Source organism: Camarhynchus parvulus, chromosome 10 (assembly GCF_901933205.1).
Source record: "Camarhynchus parvulus chromosome 10, STF_HiC, whole genome shotgun sequence".
Classification (NCBI taxonomy): domain Eukaryota; kingdom Metazoa; phylum Chordata; class Aves; order Passeriformes; family Thraupidae; genus Camarhynchus; species Camarhynchus parvulus.
Window position 1 is genome coordinate 4,143,656 of NC_044580.1, and position 25,610 is coordinate 4,169,265.

At 45.0% G+C, this 25,610-nt stretch overlaps 1 protein-coding gene across 5 annotated transcripts in view; it reads left to right on the plus strand.

The window, feature by feature from the left end:
* Positions 1-25,610, plus strand: part of PEAK1 (pseudopodium enriched atypical kinase 1) — a 110,152-nt gene that overhangs the window by 42,419 nt on the left and 42,123 nt on the right. For 3 of the 5 annotated variants that reach the window (XM_030955676.1, XM_030955675.1, XM_030955679.1), the window contains one exon: positions 5,163-5,332. The exons of 1 other annotated variant lie outside the window; for it this stretch is intronic. The gene's annotated coding sequence lies outside the window, so the exon portion shown is untranslated. Of the gene's footprint in view, positions 1-5,162; positions 5,333-21,889; positions 21,981-25,610 lie in introns of all 5 variants that reach the window. One more of the 5 variants, XM_030955677.1, reaches the window with a different exon arrangement.

The following is a 25,610-nucleotide window of genomic DNA, read 5'->3' on the forward strand; positions in this document are numbered from 1 at the left end:
AAGCAGTGTTTGGTGGCAGATGAATTTTGTCTGTAGTTGTTACATTTTAAACAGCAGCAACATAAGAAAAAAGAAAATGTTTGTATTAATCTAAACAGGAAAGTAGGAGTGGTGTTCCTCGAGTATTTTGTGTTCATACTTGAAGTGAATTTGCTTTATTAAGAATGTTTTATGAGAAGATTTGGAGGAATCTGGGAGAGAATTCCCTGTTAATCCTCAAAAGTGAAGGTTGTACCATTTTTCTGCAGAAACAATTTGGAGTAGAAAAATACCCAAAGCAATGAAAGGCCCAGGATTTGTGCCATTTCTCAGCTGTGCCCTGCCCTGTGCTGCAGCAGGAGCTGTCCCATCAGGATGGACAGCTTGGTGACAGCAGGGATATCTGTCCACAGAAGGGAACAAGGATCTCTAGGAGAGTTACAGTGAAAGATGGAAGCTTAAGCAGCACCATGCACCAGCTAATGAAAGGGATTGCAAAGCATGTTGTATTCAAAAACTTGTAATACTTGTATCATGTTTAAAGAAAATGATTCAAACCCTACAACTTCAGTTCACCAGCATTCCTCCTTCCCTTTGCACTCCCCTCACTGATCTTTTGCAAAGAGCTGCTGTAAGGAAATCTCTCCATTTCTCTTGTTCTGTCAGTAATAATGGTGAGCCTGAAACCCTTTCTGCAGTGGCAACTTGCAGTACTCCAGTACAGTGTGGCTTTTGGCAGATAAATAGAGTTGGTAAAATTTTTTTTGATCCCCAAAACCCTCATTTATCTTCCTATTAAAAAAAATAATATATATATATATAGATAGATATTCCAGCTTCCCTTCTTCCCCTTCAATCTGTAAAGAACAGCATATGATGTGGTTTCTGTGTTGATTTTCATGATGATTTTTAGCCTGTCAAAGACCTTCTGTCTCAACAACTTTGAAACAAAGATTTTTTGAATAGATGAGAAAGTGCAGCTGCCAGATGAACCGACACGAGAAACTAGGAGGGGAGGATCTTGCAGATGGTTCTAATAAAACTGGGCAAACAGCAAATGGGGGCGGGGGGAGAGTGGGTTGAAATGCAAATTGCAATCCCAGTGCAAGTTTTGGGGTTAGTTTGTGAAAGAAAGTTGCATAAACAGCCATTTGAGGCTTTGGCACTGGGGCAGTTTATTGTTGCTCTCAGGTTTTCCTGTTGCCACGGTGCTGCCAGCTTTTCCTTCTCCCTGTGTCCGTGCTGCTACCTGAGCTGGGGTGGCTGTGCCAAGAGCCCTCCTCTGGAAAGCCCCATTCAGCTATTCATAGGGCTTTTAGGAACATGAAATACCAGTAACAGTCTGGGTTTTCAGGAGCTGCTGAGAGAGGAAATTGTGCTTGTTGGAGCACAGAGCAGTAAAAATGGAGCAGAGGCTTGTGTTGCTTCATTGTTCCTGCCTGCTATCCCAGAGCCAAAATTGCATTTTGGCCAAGCCTTGATAAACGCTGTGTTTGAAGTTTGTACTACATGATTCATTCATAAGGATGGAGGGTGACTAGTTGTCATTTCTGTCTTTTCTGCTAATTTTCTTCTCTTATTCAATGGTATTGGGTCTGTAATATTAGGCCAACAATTAATGAATAAAATTACAGTAGGAGAGATGCAGCTGAGGGCCTGGATAGCCTCTGGTGGTCTCAAATTCAATCACTACTTCTTGACATGATAATTTGGGGTTCTTTGGTGGTTCTTCGGGCCAGAAAATCTTACTGACACCTCATTTCCAAAGCCAAAACAACTAAGTCTTTATTTTTTTTCTTCCTCTTGCTAATCTTTCCCTTCTTCAATGAAAGGAGGAGTGTTGGAGAGCACACAGGCTTTCAGCTCACACAGCAGCCCTTGGGGATGTGTCTTCATCTTGCTGTGTCAAAAGCTTTTCAAATCAGTAGTTCAGGAGCAGCAAATCCTTCCAACGCATGAGTAACAGATACTTGTTTTATTTAAGAGTCCTTAAGCATGAGCAAGTCATTAAGTACTTCCTTTCTCCCCATGAATCAGTTATATTTTAAACAGTCATCATGTATTTAGTATTTTTTTAAAGTATCAGAAGTTCTGACTTCTAAACTTTTCTGGAGTCTCTCATGTACCTCTGTGAATTTGTATTAAAAACAAATCTGTCAAGAGCTGCACATTCCCTGTACTGATGCATTCCCTTTCCCTTTCTCCTCCAAGAGTGGAAATGTTGTGTGTGCAGCATTGCTTTGCCCAAGGAGACAATTTGGAAGTGAAGAAATTATTGCTCTGAGAGCAGAGCACATCTCTCCTGGTCAATGGCTGTGTAATGCCACCTCAAAATGCCACCACCTGAGCAGCCCCAGGAGCTCAGCAGCAACCCCCAGCAATGTCCCCCTGGGGGCTGGGAGTTCCTGGGGGCAGAGTTTGCTGTGCCAGGGGGTCCCTGCAGCCTCCTGGGCAAAGCTGCCCTGCTCAGGGTGTGTGTGGGATTCCACTGAGAGGATCCCGTGGTTTAATGGAATTCTTTGCTCGTGGATATTGACCCTGTGATGCTGTCATGCTTCTCTGATTCAGTCCATTTGGAAAAAAATCTGTTTCCCCTCTCTTTACTGTATCATGCAAAAAGGATAACAAACATAAATATTTATAGTTGGGTATTTTTGCAGGGGTTTGTGTCCAAGATACAACATGCTGAGACATTAAACAGCACAAGTGTTGCCAGAATCCTACCAGCCTGGCAAATCTGACAGCCAGCTGAAGGCCAGGGTAAGCTGTTATGATAAAATCAGGCCATGTACTGAATGCTAAAGCATCACCAGTTGTTCACAGCTCAGGAAGAATTCACTTGCAATCATCAATGAATAGGAAAAACCTTTCCAAATGAAGCTTTGTTTCCTTGTGGGTTTGCTTCCATTTTTGCCTCCTTACACAGTCAGCAATCACAATTCAGATGGAGGGGTTTGAAACAACCTTCCTGTTCCTAATCTTGTGAGGAGGTGCCCCTTTACCCCTGGCTGTCACTCAGCCTGACTGGCCAGTGACAGCCACTTGGGATGTGTGCAGGGATGGTGTGTGAGCTGTGTGCAGGGATGTGTGGTGTGCAGGTTTGTGATTAATTTGTTGAGCATTCCTGCCCTTTGTGCTGCAAGGACAGCAGCAGGGACCGAGTCACATGGCCCCTCTTCACACGGGGCTTCTCCTGCCCCAGCCTCCAGGGAAAGCCAAGGGAGATGGAGAGGGACTCATCTGCAGCATCATTCACTCCACCCATGTGAATTGCCTCTTTGGAGCAGCTGCTAAAAATGATTGCACATCATCTTTATTAATTAACTTCAAATGTTTTAAATGAATCTGTAGTACTGGGCACTGGAACAGAAGGGAATATGGAGTGGCTTGAGTCATTTCTTTTTGAGTAGTAGACTGTGTTTTTCAAGTCCCTGTGCTGCTTGTGAGTACAATGACAACTGTATCTGTGATCTCTGTGCCACCTGTTGCCTTAGCTACCATTCAATGTGCACAATGCTGGTGTTAGAGATAAAATGTTTTCTGTGGCACATATAAAACACCTCAGTGATCCTCCCAAGCCACAGGAACACCAGATTTATATCCAGCTGTGGCAGCGAGTCTCTGCTATCTCCAGCTGTGCAGCTCCACAAGTGAAGGCAAAGGGCAAGGACAGCCCTTTGTACTGCTGAGCAAAGCCTGCAGAATTTTAGGACAGAAGTACAAACACCTGCATGCAACTAAAATTTAAAAATGCGTGTAGCTGTTGATATTTTATTATACAGCTACAGCTCTGGCAATGTTTCCTGGCTTGGAGCTCCCTATAGAGATGTGCCCAGAGGTGCCCACAATTTGGGAACACGGTCTGCAGGCTGGTGAGCACTAAAGGAGGAGAAATCCATCCCCCCTCCTTCCCCAGCCAGCTCCTTGAACTGCAGCGTCCTGCCTGAATCCACAAAGTTCCCAACAAAAAAACATTGTGGAAGGGGTTAAAATTTTACACAAACAACGTTTCCTTACACTGAGACTTTAAATAATCTTTCATTGTGGCCATTCCATGCCACGAAGTGTTGGCTGATTTCTCTTTTCTTCAGGGCTCTTTTCTCTATTTCAAAGAACTTGAAAATATGCAGAGAAAAAGTTTGCTGCTGTGTGAGGATCTCAGAACTATGAAGGATTGTGGTGTTCCCTTAACATTCCTTCTGGAGGCTTTGCAGGGCTCAGTTCTCATTCCTGTTCTTCTCCTGCATCCTATTTCTGGCTAATCCCATCTGCAAAAGCAAATTGATTGGTAACACTGGAGTTAGGAGAAGATTCAATCTTCTCCATCCAGAGGAAGCTTTTTCCTCATCTCTAATATCTCTATTTAGACAATGAGCCACAAGTTGAAGTCTGATTTAGTGGTGATTCCCTTACCTGCCTTCAATGCCAAGGATGTTCACCCTTCTCATTAAGTCCATTGTCAAGCACATAATGTGTGTTTTCTCTTTGGATAATTCTTATTCATCTCACTTGTTGCTGCTCATCTGCAGAGCTATTTCAGAGTCTTCCTTTCAAATGTCCTAAAAAATCCTTTTGTGGTGATAATCGTTGTCAAGGAGTTCTGGTTGTGCTGCTCAGTCTGTGCCCTCACCAGGCTGTGTTTGCTTTGCACACAAGTTTAAGTGCTTTGCTCCTTGTTATTTGTGGCTTCCCTTACACAAATTATTTGTGTTTGCTTTCTTTCTGCCAACTTTGTCACCCACAAACGTGTTCACACTTGAAGTCACAAGAAGCAGAATACCAGAGGAGGGGAAAAAAACCAACCCCACAAACAAAACCCCAGGAGAACTGGACAGAGCTGTTTCCTTGAATAACTCCAAAGAGCTCTGCTCCTTTTCCCAGGAAAAGTCCTTCATTCTTCCAGTGGCTTCTAGAGGCTGTTCCTCAGCCTTTGCCTCCAATCTGTCTTCCTTGCAGAGCTGCAGCAGTGTGCTCCTGGGGAGTGGGAAAGAAATGGGAACGTTAAGGACACAAGTCTGAGGTGCCAGCTATGCAGCCAGAATTCTGAAAAGAGTTCAAATGTATTTTTTGTAAAAAAAAATGCTCTCACAGCATTTAAGACATCAGGAGGTCACTCAAGGAAAATTTACAATAAATCAGATTTGAAATTTGTTTGAAATAATCTTCTTGTCTGTCTTTCACAGAAAATGTTGCTGCCCTGACCAGCAGTAATGAAGAGAAGGGGGTGAAGCGAATTCCTCTGGACAAGTGGGAAGTTTGAAATTTTCAGCAGGATTTATTAGCAGTGGCTGCAGGAGGTTTTGCCAAGCCAGCCATTGACATGAGAATGGATTCAGTGCCTCAGACTTAAGTGGTAACTCATTTTTCTGCCATCTTCTGATTTCCAATACAGTATAGCAGGATAATTCATATTATAGATGATACTGTTTTACTACTACCAGAGTTGAAATAGAGACTCTTACAAGAGCCAAACGTGATTTTGGCAGCTTCATTCATTAGCAAAAAGTTGAAATTTTAGTATCTGGTGCTGTATTCAGTAGTTGAAATTTCTTCCTGTGGTTCCATCCCATGTCTTCATCTTTGAAAAACAAAAAGTTTTATCCATTACTGACTGTCTTCCTACCCAATGCCCAGCAAAATGCAGTTTGGAACAGGGTGTAGAAGTAGCTCTGTCGCTGTTTTTTGTTATATTTTAAGTACTTTGTATGACTTCTGAAACCTGTGGAAAGATACACTAATTTGGCACACTAGGAAGTTTGCTTTTTTCTGCTGACATTCAATATTTCCTCAAAAGTCTTTTTCCATTTTCTTCTTTTCTTTGCTCTTCTTATTTACTTATCTTTTTCTCTGCCATTCATAGCTGGGTATTGAACACCTGAATACTTCTATGCCTGTTCTCCTGAGGTCAGTTTACTAGTCGGGAATACAACACTGTGCTGCTTTTAGAAGTTAAATTGGGAGCAGAAAGACCCCCCAGCTCTGTCTTGCTGTCCCATTTTGGGCTCTGTGCCTTTGTAACAATGTAGAACTGGCCACTAAAACCAGAAGCTTTTAAAAGGGTGGAGGGGAATTACCATATCTTTAATACCACACCAAGATGATGTTTCCATGTGTTTCGAGGCAAAAGAGTGAAAGGAGGTGCTTGTGCTCTCCTCAAAGCCTCACTAAACCCCAGCTCAGTGGAATCTGCCTTAGTTTGAAAACTGTGATGTAACTGCATATATCAAAAATGACATCTCACCACATTCCTTTCATTTGTCATGAACAAAACAAAGGAAATCTGTTACGTGCTGTGGTTTTGTTTGAAATGCTTATCTCTTATTCTACCCTCTTTTATTTAGAGGGAGAGTGAACTGATCTGACTGTAGTTCTATGTGACTGATGGTAGAAAAATTAGACCAGCATTTCTGAGCCTCACAAATATACTTGTTCTTATTTACCAGTCCAGGTGAGGTATTCACTCCACCCCTGTATCACAGCCTGTGTTAGAACTGGGAGAACAGTCGGTGCCCCAGAAGGATTCTGTGAGGTTAAGGGTGAGATTTCAGAAAATGGTCAGCATTAATGTAGCAATTCTGTCTGAAATCCACACTGTGCTCCTGTGTCTGTTGTGAGAGCAAAGTCAGAGCAGCACCTAGGAGCCTCCCAACCAAGAGCTTAGAGCCCAGCCAGTGCACCAGGTGCTCAGGAGGCTGCCAGGTTCCTCCCTCACTGAGTTCCCCTCTTTAGGAGTTGTCTGGTTTGTTGCCAGAGTTGTTTCTATACTGTGTCAGTGTCTTCTGCTGCATTGGCAGGAAGGAAGGGCTTGCAGATTCCATCTGTCTGTAGTGGTGACAAATGAAGCTCAAAAAGAACTTAAAAGAAAATGTTTTTCTTCTTTCAAGTTTTCAGATTTACTGTGCTCTCCTTAGTGCCATTTCTCTGTTGTTCCCTGTAGCCCTGCAGTCCTTTCTCTTTGAAGGTGTGCACAGATCCTCAGATCTGATTCACTCACATGTCTAATGAGAACAAGAAAAAGTTCCAGCTCTCATGTCTGTTTTGGAAAAGTTTTGGAGCTGGAGCACCTCACTGGGATGTTTGGTTTCTGTAGGGCACTTTAGAGCCACAAATATGAGCAGCACAAGTTACAGAGCAGTCCTAGTCACAAATTCTTGCCCATTCTTACAAAGGAAAATGCACCACCTTGGCTTGTCTGTATGCAGGTAGTCAGGAGGGGAAACAAACAGGTTCTAACCACCATCATTAGAGGAAACATTCCTAGGAGACTGGAAGGAAGGTGATGTTTTTTCTGCTCCCTTGTACATCCCTGCCTGGCAGAGCAACTTCTTTGTGCATTCAGCCTTTGACAAAACAGCACTAACTGTAGATCTGCTGGGGACAAGGACTTCAGCTGAGCAAATAGGTTCCCATGATTGTTTCTGCATTCAAATTACTATTATTTAGCTGATAAAAGTGACAATCAGAGGCCCAGAAACAGGGAGAACAATGCTATGGGATAGATTCTTCTGCTGGCACAGGAAGATGTTCATCAGCTGAACACCAAGAGGTTTTTGCAGTTGGGGGAAGAGCTGGGTGGGATGAGGCCTGGGAAGAGCAGGGATTGCTGCTCTGGGCAGATAGATCTCCTTCCTGCATCTCCTTCCTGCTGGAGAGGCTCTGGAGATGCTCTAGGTGGGAACTGATGGAGTGCACAAATTCTTTCTGTCTCTGAGAGCAGCTGGAGGATGTTGCCTGGGAGGTGCTCTTGGCTCAGGGATTTTAAATGGGAGGGTTTTCTCTCAGCTTGAGAACACATTTTTTCCGCTTGACTCACTGACTGAAATCTGAATGAGCGATAAAATTTCTAAAAGTAATGTTGAATTGGTTGGAAAAATAAAAACTGCATTTATCATCAGGAAGGAAGGACAAAGTAAGGGGAAAGATTCAATGAAGAGGAAGTCACCACCTTCCCAGGAACAATGGGAGGCTGTGGGCAGCTCACACACCTCAGCCTGCCTGGCTCTGCAGCCACACAGAGGATTCTTCTGAGGCCCTGTCAGGCTCCTGTCCCACACACAGGACCCACACACATTCTGTGGGATGCTTTCATTGAGAGGGCTGCACCAGGAACGTGCTTGCAGAGGTTCCCTCACTGTACAGAGCTTCGAGCATGTGTGCATGAAAGGAGACTGCCCACTGACTCCTGCAGGAGCCATTCCTTTCCAGGAACAACACCAGCCTTTGTTGCTTCTCTTTGGCTTGGCACAGAGAGCAAGGAAGGAGCAGAAAATGCTGGCACTGAAGAGGAGCCATGTGAGCTGCAGATAAAGTGAGGTATCTGCAGGGACAGGCAGGGGCTACTGGCTTAGATGGATTTTTAGGATAATAACCATAATAACATTCTTTTAATGATCTTACATTTCTGTGGTGCATTTCCTGTGTGCATTCCTGAACAGTTTTCCAGACTCCAAGTGCTGTATCATTTCTGTGTGCTTGCAGTTTGGAGGAGCTCTGGGCACAGAGCTGGATGTGCTCCCCTGCAGAACAGGCCAGCTGCTTCCCTCTCAGGGTAAACCAGGCAACACATAGGGGAACTTTTGAACTGCAATTGCACATGCACAAAAGAAAGATGCAAAATTGAGGCTATTGATCTCAAAAGAAGCTGAAGATACTGAAGGAAGGATCTATTTGAGTTGGGGGTTAAGGAAAAATGACTTTTTTTCTTCCCGAGACCTGGCTTATTCATTTGTCAGGTTCAACCAGGCTTTTCCAGCTGAGGTTTTAATGGCTGAAGGCTGATTCCAAGTGGAAACATTGACAGACTAAGCAACAATAACTTAATAATATTTTTTCCATGTCCCTATATGCACTTCTTTCCAGAGGGCAGTTCAGATTTTTCACGCTTGCAGGAATCTCTGTTTTCACTTGGACTTATCTCTGAAATGTGCCCATCACAGGTGTGTTAAAAATTCTGTCCTTGCCAGTTTAGTTGATAGAAGGCAGCTGAGGCTGTGTTTGCTTGAATTCATGCTGGTGTGATGGCTGGAAATTTCAAATAAACAGGACAAAATGGAAAAAATTATCTTGTAATTGTGTGGGACTCCTGGTCTTCATTTTGGCCATGTCCTTGTAAGTTCCATCCAAGCAGATCTGCTGCTGGGGATCTTGTAGCTCCTTTTGAGATGGGATGGCAGATTGCTTATTGCAGGAGGAGGGAGTTTTCAGTGGCTGAGAGGTGAGAGGCCTTGCTTATGGTGAGGTCTCTTCTTTTCATTTGCTCCATATTTGTAACAAATTCACTTTCCCTGAATTTCCATCATGTGAAACTTGTGTCTTTTACTCTGTCATTTCTTTAATCAGCTGCTCAGGTGATAATTGCATTGTGTTTTTCATATTGGTTCCTTTCATTTTTATCTAGTCTGTTATTATGTGATGTGGCCTTGGCAAGAAACACATTCTCATTCTTCCAAACCAAAAAAAATTCCCAAACCAAAAAAAGAAACCTGCATACACTTCAGACCCTGCTAATTAAGAAAACTATGAACTTCTAGATGAAAAAGATAATTATCACATTTGAACCTGCTGCAGGCAATAATCATTTCCATGGAATGCAGGTAGTGCCACTGTGCCAAGGTTCTGGGCAGTGCTGGATGCCCTTGGGTACTACAGCACCCACCTCATCCAGGGAGCTGCTGCAGCAGCACTTCTTATGCCCCCTTTAACTCAAAATAATTGGAGTTTTGGAGGCTTCTCAGATTCCAAAGGTTTCTTCACTTTATCCAGAATGCAGCTTTTCCTCTCAAGCATCCATTTCCCTGGAGCTGGACTAGATGACCTCCAGCCACCCCTTCACCCCTAATGATCCTGTGATTCCTTAACCCTCCCCAGGATAATTCTGAAAATGCACTCAGAACTGCTGATGGTGCACAGTCTTTCTTCCTTTGCTCTTCCAAAGAGGAGTTCTTTCATCCCAATCATCTCTATCTTAAATATGAACATTAGCATATCTATATTTTAAGCAGAAATACTTCACAGGCAAATAGGCAGGGCTTTAAAGAGACTTCAAAATATTTCCAAAAATACCTGCCTTGCTTTCTTTTTCAGCCTTGTTTTATGTATCATTCTCTATATGAGTTAACCTACTTTTTTTGCTAAGCTTTTATTTTTGTTCTGTTGCTTTCCATTTCTGGTGATATAAATTCTGTGTATTCTCTTGGGGAGAACTGCAGGTTACACTTTAACTTGCACTGTGGTGGCAGTGCTTTGTGATTTACATTACAGTGACATTCCAAAGATATTTCACAAAATTCAGACTTTTCCTGCTGAAGGAGTATGGTAGGCCATGTGCAAACATAACTGGGATTGTTTATTTTCCCATTACTAGATAAGAAGGTGTGAGGACAAATAAAATACAAAATTAGAAGAACCCCTATTCGGGATTCTTTAGATTCCTGCCTCCCCACCCAGATGTTTGGAGAGCACTGCAGGCTGCTGAGGTGCATGCTGGTTATCTGCTGCACAGCCCCACCCAAGCTCTAACAATTCCTGATTAGTTGTGTTCCTCTTTTACTGTGGCTTTGCTGCGCTGCATTGCTGTTCTTACTAACATCTTTGCCAGGTTAAAATACTTCAGATTTTTCACTGTGATTTCTTGAATTAGTAACTGGGAATAAAAGTACCACTTGATAAGCAGTAGTGACACCTTGTTTTCTCCTATCAGTGCAGCTGTAAACCAGTCAGAGGGATTGAATCTGTCCAAAAATCCCTGTTTCCAGGGAAAGCACTGCTGAAAGTGGAACTGAGACAGACAACTTTCTCTTTTTGGGACTGACTTCCTCTTTCAGCTTTTTGCTGACAGCACAGTTCAGGTACCTCACAATCTAAACATGTATTGTTCCATGCAGGAGGAGAAGTGCATCAGCAGTTCTGACTTACAGACATTTCAGACTTCTTGAGCACTACCTCTGCTGTCCCCTCCTGTAATTGTTTCAGATATATGCACAGTCAAATCAGGTTATTTGGTTTTCAGCATAGAACTGTTTGCTTTCAACATCCATACAAAGCTTACTGAGGAGGATACACACACCCACCAATTTAAAGATGCCATACTCTGAGAAATAAACAGGTATTACTCCAGTAATGCCCACTGGAGCAGTCTGGGGTGTATTTTATTACATCAATGTTGTGATTTCAGTGTATTTAAGTTTAGGGCTTTAAGTGAATAAATTTAAAGGTATTAAATGGATCAAAATTTATGAGTTTGCCTTGTTAATGTAAAAGACATTTCTTCTGCAGCTAAAGAAAGATGGCACCAAGCTCATTGAAGGAAAAATAGTCCTTGCCTGACTATGACTCTGTGTTACTGATTTTCAAGAGTTTAGCTGATAATATCCATTAAGCTTGATGCTGGTGATGGATACAAAAATTAACCTTGAATATCTGGTAGTGACATACTTGAGTCTTGCATCAGTCAGTATTCAGTTAATTATCTAAGTATCAGTGCAAAGAGAGCAGGCTCCAGCTGGCTGTAATTAGGGCTGGATTGTTCCATGCCTTCAAGACAATTTTTACATTCATGGGATCTGCAGCTTTCTGTTGTCCTCATTTCCTGCAACATAAAAGCACTTGTGTGTCAAAGAATGAAAGGGGGCAGAGAGTGAGAGAGGCTGTGCAGATAAATCTCATTAACATCCCTGACAGTTTGGCTGAGAAATAGGCATTGCAAGATCTAAATAATTTTTTTAAAAAATAAAGATGGAAAACAACCCCCAGGAGCCATAGGCAGAAAGTGTTATTTCACTTGCCTGGAAGACAAGGTGGATCCTTAGAAAGCACAGTGGGTTTTATAAAAGCTGAAATCTGCTCTGTAAATTTTGGTCTTAATGAGCGGCCACCAGGAAGGAGGTTGGATGGCAGATCAGGAGTGTGTGACAGACAGTGGGTGAGGTGCCCTGGGGTACAGCACTGCCAGTGCCAGAGGTGCCAGCCCCTTGGTGCAATGCAGGCTCTGGGGTTTGCCCTTGTGCTGCTAGTTCCCAGCTCTGCAGGGCTGCACTGGCTCCCAGGAATGTCCTGGCTTGGGGAGACACTCCTTAGCTCCCTTCAGGTCATCATGACCTGTGCAGCATCTATTTCAGCTCATGAGCAACACTGGCAAGTTTTCAAATTATTCCTCTATTTGGGGAAGAAACAGCCTTCTGTGTAGTTTGCATGTAAAATTGCATGTTGGTATTTCAGTGGGATCCAGTGGGGAAGGTTTGTGCCAGCAACTGGGGGAGGAAAGGGCAGTGAGTGTGAGCTCAAGGACTTCAGAACAGGATCTGTTCAGGCCATGATGCTGCACAAAACCTGCTGAAACCTCCCCTGGCACTTCTGGAGAGCAGAGGGAGGCAAAGGCCCAACAGCCTCTCGTGCTGGTGCTCACTGCTGATGTCCTTCACTCCCTGACCTGACAGAAATCCACCCTTCCTCCTCACCCTCGGTGGAGCTGCTGCAGTTTGAAAGCTGGGGCTGTTCACAGGCATCATGGAGGTGAGCATGGCCATCTCATTTTAGCTTATAAGTCTTGTAAGCATAAAGGCCTAAAGGAAGTTAACAAAGCCAGTAGTTGATAGGGAAAGGTGTACAAGTTAAATTCCTTCTTCATTTGATACAGATTAAATACTGCCACAAGCAGTAATAGTTGCATGTGTGTTTCTGGTCAGGTTTGGCTCTATGCAGGCATCCCCAGCAGTGCTGTGCAGGTACCTGAGCTGCATTTAGCAAATGCTTTTGCCACGTGGTCACAGAACTGCAATACTGAGCTGTGTCTGAGCCACCATCCTGCAGTGCCCTGGCACTGGCTGAACACAGACAATCTGTGTGTCACAGCACTTCAGTGGGGCAAGGCTGAAGTGTGGAATATACACTCAAGAAAATAATTTTATTTTGTGTGCTGAAAAAAACTTTGTAAATTTTCTTTTGTGCACTTGATTATTAATAGAAAATTAATGTTTTGCTGCTTGGACAAGAATGCTTCACTGACTGACCTTCTGTGAAAGTTTCTATTCTCTGAGTATAGAATTTAGAATCACAGATTCTGTTGATTGACTGAAACAAAATCTCTCAATCCTCAGTATCTCACTAATTTCCTTGAAACGTTCCCATGACAGCTGTGCAAAAGCAGCTGGACAGATAAGAAGGTGATACCCAGTGTGTAAGTACAGCCCTGCCCCAGCTCAGCCATACAGCAGAGCCATGGTTTGATGTTATTCAGCCTAGGGATGAGCTGTGAGCAAGGGCACTTGGTGAGCTGTTCTCCCCCATTACAGAATCAGAGAATTGTTAAGGTTGAAAAATACCCTTACGATCATTGTGTCCAACCACTGACACAGCACTGCCAGCTCCACCACTGACCTGTGTCCCCAAATCCACATCCACAAGGCTTTTTAATCCCCCAGGCATGGGGACTCCACCACTGCCCTGGGCAGCCTCTGCCAAGCTGGACAGCCCTTTCAGGGAAGACATTTTTCCCTAATTTCCAACTAAAGATCCCCTGCACTCTGTGTCTTCCTTGTTGTGAGGGGCCCCCATGTGAGCCCAGGGTGTGAGGTGTGGCCTCAGCAGTGCCCAGCACAGGGGGATGGATGCTCACTGCCCTGCTCCTGCTGCCACAGCGCTGCTGGTACTGCCCAGCGACCATTGGCCTTGTTGCCCACCTGGGCACACCTGGGTTCATGTTCAGCTGTGCCCAGGTCCTTCCTCCAGGGGAGCTTTCCAATCCCTCTGGCCCAGCCTGTAGCACTGCAGGGAGTTGCGAGCCAAGGACAGGACCCAGCTCTTCACCCTGCTGACCCTCATAGAGTTGGCCTTGGCCCATGGATCTGGCCTGTCCTGGTCCCTGTGCAGAGCCCTCCAGCAGGTGAACATTCCCACCCCACTCAGTGCTTCTGCCACCTGGCTGAGGGTGCCCTCAATCCCCTCAGGCCAACCCTCCTCCTTCCCTTTAGCCTGGGTTAGCACTTGGTAGCCAAAGGACAGGGAGGCACAGGGGAGGTGCCTGAATTCCCTTCCTCCCCACAGAAACTCCCTTTCCTCAGTTTGATTTCCAGCAGGGGACTTTGCTGCAGGGCCCCACAGGCACCAGTGCTGTCAGCACAGCTGGGCAGTGCTCCAAGGCTAAGCAAACGAGCAGTGGGACTGTGACAGGTTGCACTGTGTTTGCAGGACACACAGCCACAGGCTCCATTTTGCATGTCTGTATTTCAGTGGTTTCCAGAAAATCTAAAGATATGTTTTCCAGGAAATTAAGAGAATTCGGTTATGATGGCAAAATGTTAAAGGTACAACTTGCAGCAAAATCCAGGAGCTCTTGAGAAGCTCCTCCACTCCTGTTTTGTGGTTCATGAGGTGATTCATCCCAGAGATCCTGCATTCCCAACTGCCTCAGCTCATACAGAAGTTTAAGCCTGTTCCATGTTGCAACTTCAGCATAAGGGATAATGGTTCCTAATTGTTGAGTAGCACATTGAGTGCAGTAAGTGCTGACCTCTCTCTGCAGCACTGTGCCACAGAAGGAATGGCTTTCGTGTTGAAACCCAATTGGAGTAGCTGTAATGCTTCATGCATCATTTTAATGGCACTCTCAAAAAGCCTGGTATCTCGGTATGTCATTATCTCAGACTCTGCAGTTGTTGTTTCTTATTTAAATGTCCTATCTCACTTGAGATTTAATGTAATTAGAACCAGCCTGTGGAAAAATCTTTTTCTATTATGTCTTAGCTATTGTTCCAGTCAAGATGGTAAAGCAAATCAAACAGGATATAATGAAAATGATAAAACCATTTGCAAGAGGCAGTTTTCCTGAGGGAAGCAAAAGGCAGCACCACTTTTCATTTTGCTTTGTAATTCTAAACATGGCATGGGCCTGGAGTGACTCCACAGAGACTTGTCCAATACACCTGAGAGCACAGACAGGTACAGCTGGCAGGAATCTGCCTTGCCTGATCCAGCAGGGAACCAGAGCACCACAGCAATAAGCTTCTTCCACTGTTACTGCTGCTGTCCCAGCCTGTTCAGCCAGCACTGGGTCTGCTTGCCAGCCAAGGTGTGTGTGAAGGAGCTGGGCCTGCAGTAATTAACATCTGAGATTGTCATTTTTCCCTTGAGCTGCAGCATCCTGGCTGGGGAGGTGCATCCAAACTGTGAGGTCTGCAAAGGCACTGGTACCCACAGCCTTGGTGTAACACACGTCTGCAGCAGGAACTGCTGTGTCTCCTGTGGAAGGAGAGGAAAACATGGCCAAGGCTTTCTTGTTCTGGCTTGGAGGCCACATCACAGCAAGGAAGGAGCCCTGACTGCTGTCTCTGCTGGGTGATTTCTGAGCAGTTCAGGTGTTACTGTTCCACACCTCTTGGCTTTTCTATTAGGTTTATCATTTGACATCAAAGCTGTTTTACAATGTATTTTCTCTTTTGTGCACAAGCCACTTGTGAGCAGGCTTTTGTATTGTCAGCACGTGTTACAGAAATCCATATTCATTCCCAGCAGTATTGATAAATTCAGCTCTGAGAGGCTTTGATGCAGGGCTGTGTGCCATGGCCAGAGCTGGACAAGCAGTGCCTGCACGGAGGCTGGCAGGGCTCTCAGCCCTGCTGGGTCAGAGGGCATGTGTGGGATTCACATTCTCTGAACCTGAGAGAAGCAGACAAAAGAATGATCAAAACAATTCTAATCTCATGTGCTGCTCCTGTGTTGTGCCAAAGTAGAAAGCAATATGGAGATTGTTTACCCACAGTGGTAGTGGTTTGGTTCCTTGGCTTGTCGGTCAGCAACAGTCACAAGATTCTGTGCAGTTGAGTTGAGTGCTTGTGCAGATTCAGTTTAGATGTAGCGTAATATAGTATAGTATAATATAGCAAATATAGTAATTAATTAGCCTTCTGCTATCCATGGAGTCCTCCTGGTCTTTCTCCCCCTTCATCAGGGTTGCCTTGTTTCCCATAGGGATGGATCCAGTGCCCCTGGCACAAAGCCTCTGCACCAGGCAGTGCTGCTGCTCTGGTGCTGGCCTTACCTGGGACCATGGGCTTTGGAGTGCAGAGTGCAGCCAGCTCCATCTGTCTTCACACAAATGTCAGAAGCAACAGATCAGGCTTGTTTTTCAAAAGCCAATGATGTAAAAATTCAAAGGATCAAAATGCAAGTAATTCAAATGATCAAAGAAATCGTTAGGTTAATACCTGCAAACTCTTGTGTAACTTCAGATGTAATGAAAAAAGAAAATCTACCTGAAAAAAATCTCTTTTTTTGTAGGTTTCTGGGTTTGGTGCTGACTAATTTATAGATCACCTGTGCACAAGTTTCCCTCTTCTGTTACCTTGATCTCTTTGGAATTCAAGAAACAGTAGTTTCTTCCTCTCCCCTTCTCCCTGCTCCTTTCTTGTAAAGAAATGATTAAATACTCAGAGTACAAATGCTGCGCATGAATATTTATAAGAACTTTTATAACATTTAGCAAGGCAATGCTTCATGGCTGTCTCTTTCTGAATGCACATAAGAAAGTGCCATAATTTCTTCGAAGCTGCACTGAGTCCTTATTTGCTACTGGGTTGGCAGGAGCTGGAGGCTCCTCAGGGCTGCAGTCACTGATGATGACAAAACACAGAGATCATTGGGGTGTTTCCTACTTTTCTGTTAAAGCACTTGGCTTGTGTTTAATATCTCATAAAAACACATTTTTCATGCATCATTTACATTTAAGTTGCAGAAAATTGCTAGGTAGAAATCTTGTTACTGGCATTGGATAAATACCTGATTCCTGTGTTGATCCTTTGGTCTGGGAAGAAACAGAGTTAAATGTCTTCTGCTTGGAATACTGACACAGTGGGACAATTGAGTGGCCCTGGAGCACACTGTGCAAAGCACTTGGAGGGTCCTCCTGTTAATGCAGAAGTGCTTTAGCCTCCACTTCTCTGCATATTGTCTCTCTGGAGTAGGGCATCCTGTGCATACCTAATTGCCTGTGTAATGCCTCAGAGTGTTGTCACACACCCACTTGTAAAAAGCAAATGGAAACTAGTAGCTCTTAATAGCAGATTTATCCCCTTGACATCCTGAAAGAATTTCGATCAGATTAAGCACAAGAGGAGAAAGAAGAAAGGCTTTAGGAATAAGCAAAAAGGAGAGGGGGTTAGAGTTGTGATTTGTTAAAGCTGAAGATAATTTTAGAACTGGGTTTGGAAGTCCCTTGCTCATAATCCTATTGTAACCTCTCCCCTTCTCCCTTATAAAATGATTGCCATAATTGCATGTTCTCATGTCCACAAGGTTACTATAGGAATTGAAGACTTGCAGTGTTTTTTAAAGCTGGAGTGCATGGTGTGGATTGGCAGTTACCTGTTGGAGCTTGGCCCAGCATGTGTGGGTCTGGGTGAGGGGCTCTGAAATGCCCCCCGTGCTGTCAGACCCACTGGGGGCAGAGTGGGAATGAGCCCCAAGCCAGGGCTGTGACCAGAGCTGTGCCCTCCTGTGGGTCTGCTCCAGCAGGGTCTGCCTGGGTGTTACTCACCCTCCCCACTGGCTTCTCACAGGCTGCTTTCTGTGGGGTGGCCTTTAAACCATCTCCACTTTAACATCTTTCACTGGATCAGCTAGCTAAGTTAATTCTTCCTGGAATTCATTAATAGTATAATATTTCTGGTTTGTAATCATATTTTCTCAGATTTAAGTCCCCTTTTATCTGGTCACACTTACTTTAGCTTTCTGCCTAGGATGTGTGTATCTTTAGATCTCAATCTGAAGATGTCAGAATATCCCAATGGATCTGATACTGTGATTTCTTCCCTTTTGTGTGTGTGTTTATAAATATGTCTAATTTATACTTCTCTGCTACAGCACTATGCAAACTATAGAGATGTATTTTTAAAGAAGGGACCATTTATGTGACTTTAAGCCCTGAACTACTACTGTACTTAATTTTCAGACAGTGATTTTGATCTCCTTCCCAGATGTTTTGGGCACAGTAATTATTAAAATTCTTTTCATCATTAGCAAAGGACAATTGAAGGAGACTATCAACAAACAGTTTTGTTTACATTTCAATTAAAGCTGTACACTTGTGGCATTACATTTATCACCAGATATTACAATAATAATATTGAAAGACAATAATGCTCTCAGTTGAGCTTTACTTGTGCAAAACTTTTGTACCTGATGCATGACCTCTGAGCATGCCAGAGTCAGAACTTGGTTACCTCTGTGAGAAAAGTATGAACTCACCTGAGAACTCCTGGAGTGTGTTTTGCAGCAGGCATAATTCAGGATCTTGGGAAGATGCTCCCATGTTTGCATCTACTAGGAAACAAAGGTATTGTCCACATTGGTGTGGAGCAGCTCATCAAATCCAACCAACCAGATTAAAAAACCTGTAGTCCTTGGATATTAATATCTACAAGAGTTTTCAAATCACATTTTTCATAGGGAAGATTGAAATTGCACTTCCAAAAAAAATTAGTATGACAGCTCTTCCTAATTTATTTCTTTGCAGTGAATTTTCAGTAAAAATGAAGCGTGCACCAGGGAATGCATAGGCATAGCAAGTGGTAAAATTCCAGGGACCTTTAGAGACTTTCATCTGTCTCTGGTCCCTGGCATATTACAGGTTTGTGGAGATTTGAGGCAGAATTTATTTTATTACTTCTACAGAGCCTCAGACTGAAATCTTCCATCATAGACTAGGAGACAAAGGCCTTGACTCAAGCAGGGGACTTGCTGCTGGAGCTTGGTGTGTGACTGGAGAGCAGGGCTGCAGGATGCCCTGGAGCTTGGTGTGTGACTGCAGAGCAGGGCTGCAGGAATTGCTGCCACGAGGGGAGGGGAGGGATCTGCCTGCCCCTCCTTCAGCCCAGCCATTAATGATGCCTCACTTCAGCAGGCAGCCATCTCATTATCTCTGTCAAGTCTCCTCTGCCCTTTTCCTTTCTCGTTCTTCTTTCTCCAAGTTTAGCAAGTAATTAAAAGAGTGCAGTGGCTGAGGAGTGGAAAGGGAATTTTTCCAAATGCTGTTCCTTGTAAAGTGTAATACATCGCCCACACCTCCCAGGGCAGTGATTGAAGATCTCCTCACATTTGTCTTACTTGAGATTTAAGCAAAATCATCTGCTGAGCATTTCAGTCTATCCATGTGCATTACAATCCATCCAGGCTCCCTGAAAAGAAAAATGGGAAAATAAGACATGGTTAATGTCCCAGGCTTTATGTGGAGAGAAGAGATTTCACATCGGGCATTAGAGGCAGAGGCTCCAGGCTATCTCCTGACTACACAGAGCTAATTAGCATTGAGAGCCCGTCCTTTTGTTGGATTAGCCCAGCCTTGAAGAGCTCTGGGCTGGAGCAGCAGTGCAGGGAGCTGGGGCTGCCTGGCTGTGGCACTGCCGGGGGCTGCACTGTGTCCTGGCAGGGCAGGGCAGGGGCTCCTCTTGGAAGCCCCCCAAAAGCCAAGCCTTGCTTTGGCACAGCCACAGGTGAACAGAAGTTGTGCAGAGCTGCTCCTCACAACCACTGCCTCTCCACTTTTCTCTTTACTCTTCCTGTTCCTGCAGTACGATATGGAAGTAAGGAAATTACTTTGCTCTCCAAAGAAAGGAAGAAGAAACAAGTATTTTTATGTAGCAGAAATTTTGTATTAACATGTAGTTTGAAGACCTGCACAGCACAGAGCAGATCTGCTTCAGTTTCTCAGCCCTGCTGTATGAAGAAATCAAGAGGCCAATCCTACACCTGTATCCAGGCAGCTGATAAAGCTCCTATTATTAACTTCACCTTTTTGGGTTTTTTTTACATACATAATTCTGGCATCTAAACAACTCTTCTGCCTTTATTGAGTTTGACATACTGCAATTTCTCTCAAAATTAAGGCTTTGGGATCCATGTTCACATACCAGGTTTCAACAAAAGGCTTTATAAAACAGCTGGCTTTAAAAGCTGAGTGATTGTCAGATGAGAAATGATTTGTACTTGAAACAGTCATAGAAGGTGAAGTTAGTAGTGACTCATTTTCTGGTTATGCCAAAAAATATTTCTGCAAATCACTGAAATCCAAAAAATTTTAATCTTTATTCACATTACTGAGACTGGTTTTTCTGTTGAATAACTGCTGGATACTATTGCAAACAAAAGACTTGCTTTTTAAAACAGCTTTAAAATAAAACACAAATTCCTTGTGTTTGAAAAACCATGTTTCCTGTCTTCTTTGTGCCTCTGTATATTGTCTTTGCAGGTGCTGGATTTTAGTGAGGGATAAATAACCTGATTAACAAGTATATAAAAGGCTAAATTAACTTTTAAATCTAGTATATTTTCATTTCCTTTTTCTATGTTGTTACTGAGAAACCAAAATGATGAAAATGCAGTGGATGTTCTGTGGGTTAGGCCTGGCTATAGGTGACAGGTCTGAAACTGGGTATAGGTTGGAGGTGCTACTGAGCAGGATGCTCTGTATTAATCTTTGTCCTAAAATTAGTCAGGGGTTTTTATGAGCAGTCTGAAAGAAAATGTAAATAGGGAGAGAGGGAGATTTGAAAGCAGAGATGTGCACTGGAAAAAAAGATGGAGGAAATACATTTTATTCATTATGTACAGTTGTAAACTGGGAATAAAAGATTTTAGGCCAGGCTTGCCTGATTGCACTGAGAGAAGTGAAGCTGCTGAAAAGCTTGTGGAAGGCATAAGCACATAATCATTATCATCATCATGAGTTCTGGCTAACAGTCTGAGCTGCAGAGGACAGTGCCTGGCCTCCAGGTGTGCAGGGATGTGCTGCAGCAGTGGAAGGGCTGTTCTGTTGGTTGTCCCCAGGGTGGAACACTGCCCTGTGCCCAAGGGTGCTGCTCACAGTTCACAAATGGCACTGGGGGTTACAGCTTTGGGCAGCTTCATTCCCAGAGAAGGCCAGAGATCTCCATTTATTCATGTTCGTGCTTGAAAATAGCAAAGTAGAACCAGAAGTGCTGCTTGAGAAGGGGGAAAGCGATGAGTAAGGCAGCGTTGATGGCTGTCACAGTTACCATGGCAACCCCTTGGCCACCGGTCGGGATGCCATCCCTGTTTATGTAACCATCACAGAACATATGCCACCACCACTAATTAAGCCAAGGTTGAGCCCAGAGCCCTGAGATCTGCCATTCCTCTTTTTTTTCTGTATAAATTGCAGGGTTAAGCACTACAGGAGCGTGGGGCATCCTGTGTGACCATCCTGGGGACACGTGGCATCACCTTCCCCTCCTGGGCAGGAGGCGGCAGCAAGGCCAGGCTGTGCTCCTGAGCAATTCCCTCAGGCACTGGAATGTGGCGCTGTCTCCTGGGCAGCCCCTGGAGACTGAGCCCAGGAGCTCAGGGGGAGCGGGGACAGAGCTTCGCTGCCGCTGTGCAGCTCGATGCTGCTGCTGTGGCTGTTGTCTCACACTGGTTCTTGTTATAAACAATTTACTTCCAAATGCCACAATGTTGCACATGGCAGGAATAAACCTCCCTCAAGACCCTGCAAGAGAGCAGGTAATAGCAGCCTGTCCCATTTCACTGGAATGGCGGTGACAAAAGGTAATTGCCCTGGGCTTGGTGTGGTTCCTGGTTGGGCTTGCAGCAGCCCAGTCTGCTAATAAAGTATTCTGTCATAAAAATCTCGTTTGAAAGGCAAGGAATTCAGATGAGTGTGGTTCTGCTTTTACCTTCAGACCCCTGTGGACTGGTATTGAGTCATCTCAGCAGTACAAGAGTAGAAAATTCACATTGTTTTTTCTGGCTACAAAAGGCTTTTCATTCTCAGGATTCTGTCAAGCACAAGTAGCAAAATTTGTGTCTGGCAATCAACTCCTTTAGGAAAACATTTCTATCTGTAAAGAAGAACTAAAAAAAGAGAATTGAATGTTGGTGGTGATTTTCTTTCCTTTGCTAGAGCTCGTTTGCTGTGCTTCAGTTTTGTTGTTTCCTGCTGTGTCTTGCTCCAGGAGCGAGCGCTGGCCGGGCTGCAAGCTCGGCATTCCCAGGTACGATCAGCAGCGGCTGCGGGCCCGCCCGGCCGGGCAGGGGCTACAGGGCCGGGCTGGGCTGGGCTGGGCTGGGCTGGGCTCAGCCCTGCGGCCCTGAGGAGCCACCTCCGGTGCTGGGCCGGGCTGGGCTCAGCCCTGCGGCCCTGAGGAGCCACCTCCGGCGTTGGGCTGGGCTGGGCTCAGCCCTGCGGCTCTGAGGAGCCACCTCCGGTGCTGGGCTCAGCCCTGCGGCTCTGAGGAGCCACCTCCGGCATTGGGCTGGGCTGGGCTCAGCCATGCGGCCCTGAGGAGCCACCTCCGGTGCTGGGCCGGGCTGGGCTCAGCCCTGCGGCTCTGAGGAGCCACCTCCGGTGCTGGGCCGGGCTGGGCTCAGCTCTGCGGCTCTGCTGGGCCACCTCCGGTGCTGGGCCAGGCTGGGCTCAGCCCTGCGGCTCTGAGGAGCCACCTCCGGCGTTGGGCTGGGCTGGGCTCAGCCATGCGGCCTTGAAGAGCCGCCTCTGGTGCCGGACTGGGGTGGGCTGAACCCTGTGGCTCTGAGGAGCCGCCTCTGGGGCTGGGCCGGGCTCAGCCCTGTGGCTCTGAGGAGCCGCCTCTGGCGTTAAGCTGGGCTCAGCCCTGTGGCCCTGAGAGCCGCTTCTGGTGCTGGGCTGGGGTGGGCTGAACCCTGTGGCTCTGAGGAGCCGCCTCTGGGGCTGGGCCGGGCTCAGCCCTGTGGCTCTGAGGAGCCGCCTCTGGCGTTAAGCTGGGCTCAGCCCTGTGGCCCTGAGAGCCGCTTCTGGTGCTGGGCTGGCCGCATGCAGCTGCCGGCTCTGCCGGCTCTGCTGCCCCGGTGCACAGGTGCAGCGAGGGCAGCGATTTCCTGCGTGGAGCAGCCCGCTTAGGTTCGTGCTTCCCCTTACTCCTCCTTCAGCACTGGCTAAAAATTATAGTGGTTTACACACTTGATAGGTATAAACATCTGTCTGTGAAAATGCAGGCTATTTCTTTTCTCATGGAGTAAATTGAGCAAATTCCCCAGCTGCAAAAACCAGTCATTGTCTGTAAAGATAAAAACTAACACAGGATTTCTGTTGCATTTCCTTTCTGATTCTGTCCTTGATTGTATTTAATGATGCCTTCACTGCATAGTTTTCCATGTGTGGATTATTTTAAAGTATGGAATCAGATTTTGGGAATTAAAATAAATTCCTGAGGTTTTGCTGGGGGTTTTTTCCCGCCCTACATCTTGTCTCTTTTGGTAGGCTAAAAAGCTGACTGTGGGATACCCTGGGTTGGCTGTTAGTCCTTTTCTGTCCCCATGGAGGGAAAGGGCTGCACACAGAGCCCCCGCGATGTGCCTGGAACACTGGGGTGTTGTGGGCTGGCAGGCACAACACTTAATCATCAGAATAAGGAAAAAGTCAATTCTTATTATGTATGCTAAAAGCATCCAATGCCAGTACCTCCTAATTCCTTTTCTGAATTTCATCTATGCTGGTGCTTTTTATCCCTAATAACATTCTTATCGGCAGTGGCTTGCCATTTTATGGGAATGGATTTTAGGCAAAGCATAAGTAGAATAAGCAAAGAAATTATCTGTTGTAAACTTCAACACTAGTAAACATTAATATCTTTAACCTTTTGACTTGGAGCTCATCATTCATTTCATTGCTCTGGCTTACGACTGCAGATTAAAATTTCTTGCATTCATCTTGCTTGGTGAAGTAGCTTATTGGGATGAATAAATGACACCCTAATTAGAAGAGTAGCCTGAGTGAGAGTAAGCTGCTGGAACCAGCTTTGATGGTCAAAAAATTACCTGTAGCTAGTTTCTCAAGATTATCAAAGAGGCCCTCAAATTAGAATGTCTGTCTTTGATCATAGATGTGAGGAATGAGGCAAAATGAGTGCACCAAGCAGATGGCAGGGGGAGGAGATGGTTGCTGTGGAATGGAAAACTGGAGGAGTTTTTACAAAGATTCAGGCCCTTTCCAGGCATTGCTCTACCACATAGTGAATGAGACAGCAGTATAGGGGTTATTTTTATTTCTGTTTTCCACCATAAAATAGTAATGTATGTGTCTTTAAAAGTTAAATTGATTAGGTTATTTTTAAAGAAAAATCCCTCTTCTATCATTCCTCTGTAACCTTACCCTGATTTTTCTAGCCTGTAGTGTGCCAAGCTTCAAACAGTACTAATGTTTAGTAATCTCTTTCCACCTGGCCTCCTCACCTGGCTGATTCCCACTGCCTGGCCTGGCTGTGGCTGTGGGTTTGTCCTGCAGGACCTGTGGGTGTGGCACAGCCCCTTGGCCCAGGCCCCTGACAGCGTCAAACATGAAGTCACAAAAGGTACAAATGGGATGGCCCAGGACTGAGTGACAAGTCTGGGACAGAGTGACAGAGTGTGGGAGGAGGAGAGCAAGGCCTGACCTTACCTGGGAGATGGTGGCATCTCAGTGCTCCTGCACCCTGGGGTGATTTTGCTGGCTCAAGCTGAAACCACAGCAAAGCAGGATCTGGTAGGAGGAGCAGTCAGCCCCAGCCCCCAGCAGTGCCTGTCCTCACCCTGCCCAGACTGCTCCACGGGAACAATCTGCTAATGAGCAAATCCTCTTCTCCACTGAAAGGGTTAATGCTGCTTTCAGGCTCTGAAATTGGGAGCTTTGAGTTCACCCCACCTTGTACAACTGTCATGGCTCATCCCATGTATAAATGTCTGCTTGTTCCTCTGAATCCACTGACCCCTTGATCTCAGTGCCAGCTTCTTTCAGGAAGTGTTTTATGTGGAATAATTTTCTTTTTGGAGATGTAAATATGCTGCATTGGGTTTATTGCTTTTTTTTTTTGAGATAGACACTAAAAGGGAACACCCAGTCTGTCTTCTTTATGTGACAGATCATTTAATATACCATTACATTATTTTATTTGTTTCAATTCTGAACTAAACTATCCTAATCTTTTTGTTTCACTGAAGGGATGAAAAGCTTTCCATATTAAAATATTTTTGTGGCTGTTTTATGCAGCATTTCTTCCTGAGAAGTCATAAATAGAACTGAGTGCAATACTCAGTAAATCATGTCATTGATTTTCTCACACAGAAAGCATGTAATCTGCTGGTTGCTTGGCCTTTGCTGAGACACCATTTGCATGCCCTGCCATTAGGAATTGGAGAGAACTTCTTAAAAGCTTAAAATATAATTGTGCCATTTCTCTTTTGCCCATTGGTTCGTGGTTTAGTAGGAAGAGCAGGTTTCCTTCCCAGAAATGATGAAGAGCAGGTCCCTTCACCATGTGCTCATGTGCTGTACTGATGCCTGGTCCTGATAAGGGACTGTAATTTTGCACAGCTCAGCCACCTGGCTCCTGAATTTCTCCACAATTTTTGGCTCTGCACAGTCCAGCCCTGCTGTGCTGTTGCTGTAATTTATGGGTTATTTTTAATACCTCATTTTTTTCTAATGGCTCGTGGCAGTTTATTTTTAAACTTAATCCTGCCAAGTCTTTATTTAATGACTCCTAAGGTTCCCAGGGGGGACTGGGACCACTGGAAGATGCCCCCTGTGCTGCAGCCTCGGTGTTGTAGCTGGTCCTGCCCGGGCTGTGAGCCAGCCCCTCCCTCTTGAGTTACCTGCCCTGACACTTCCC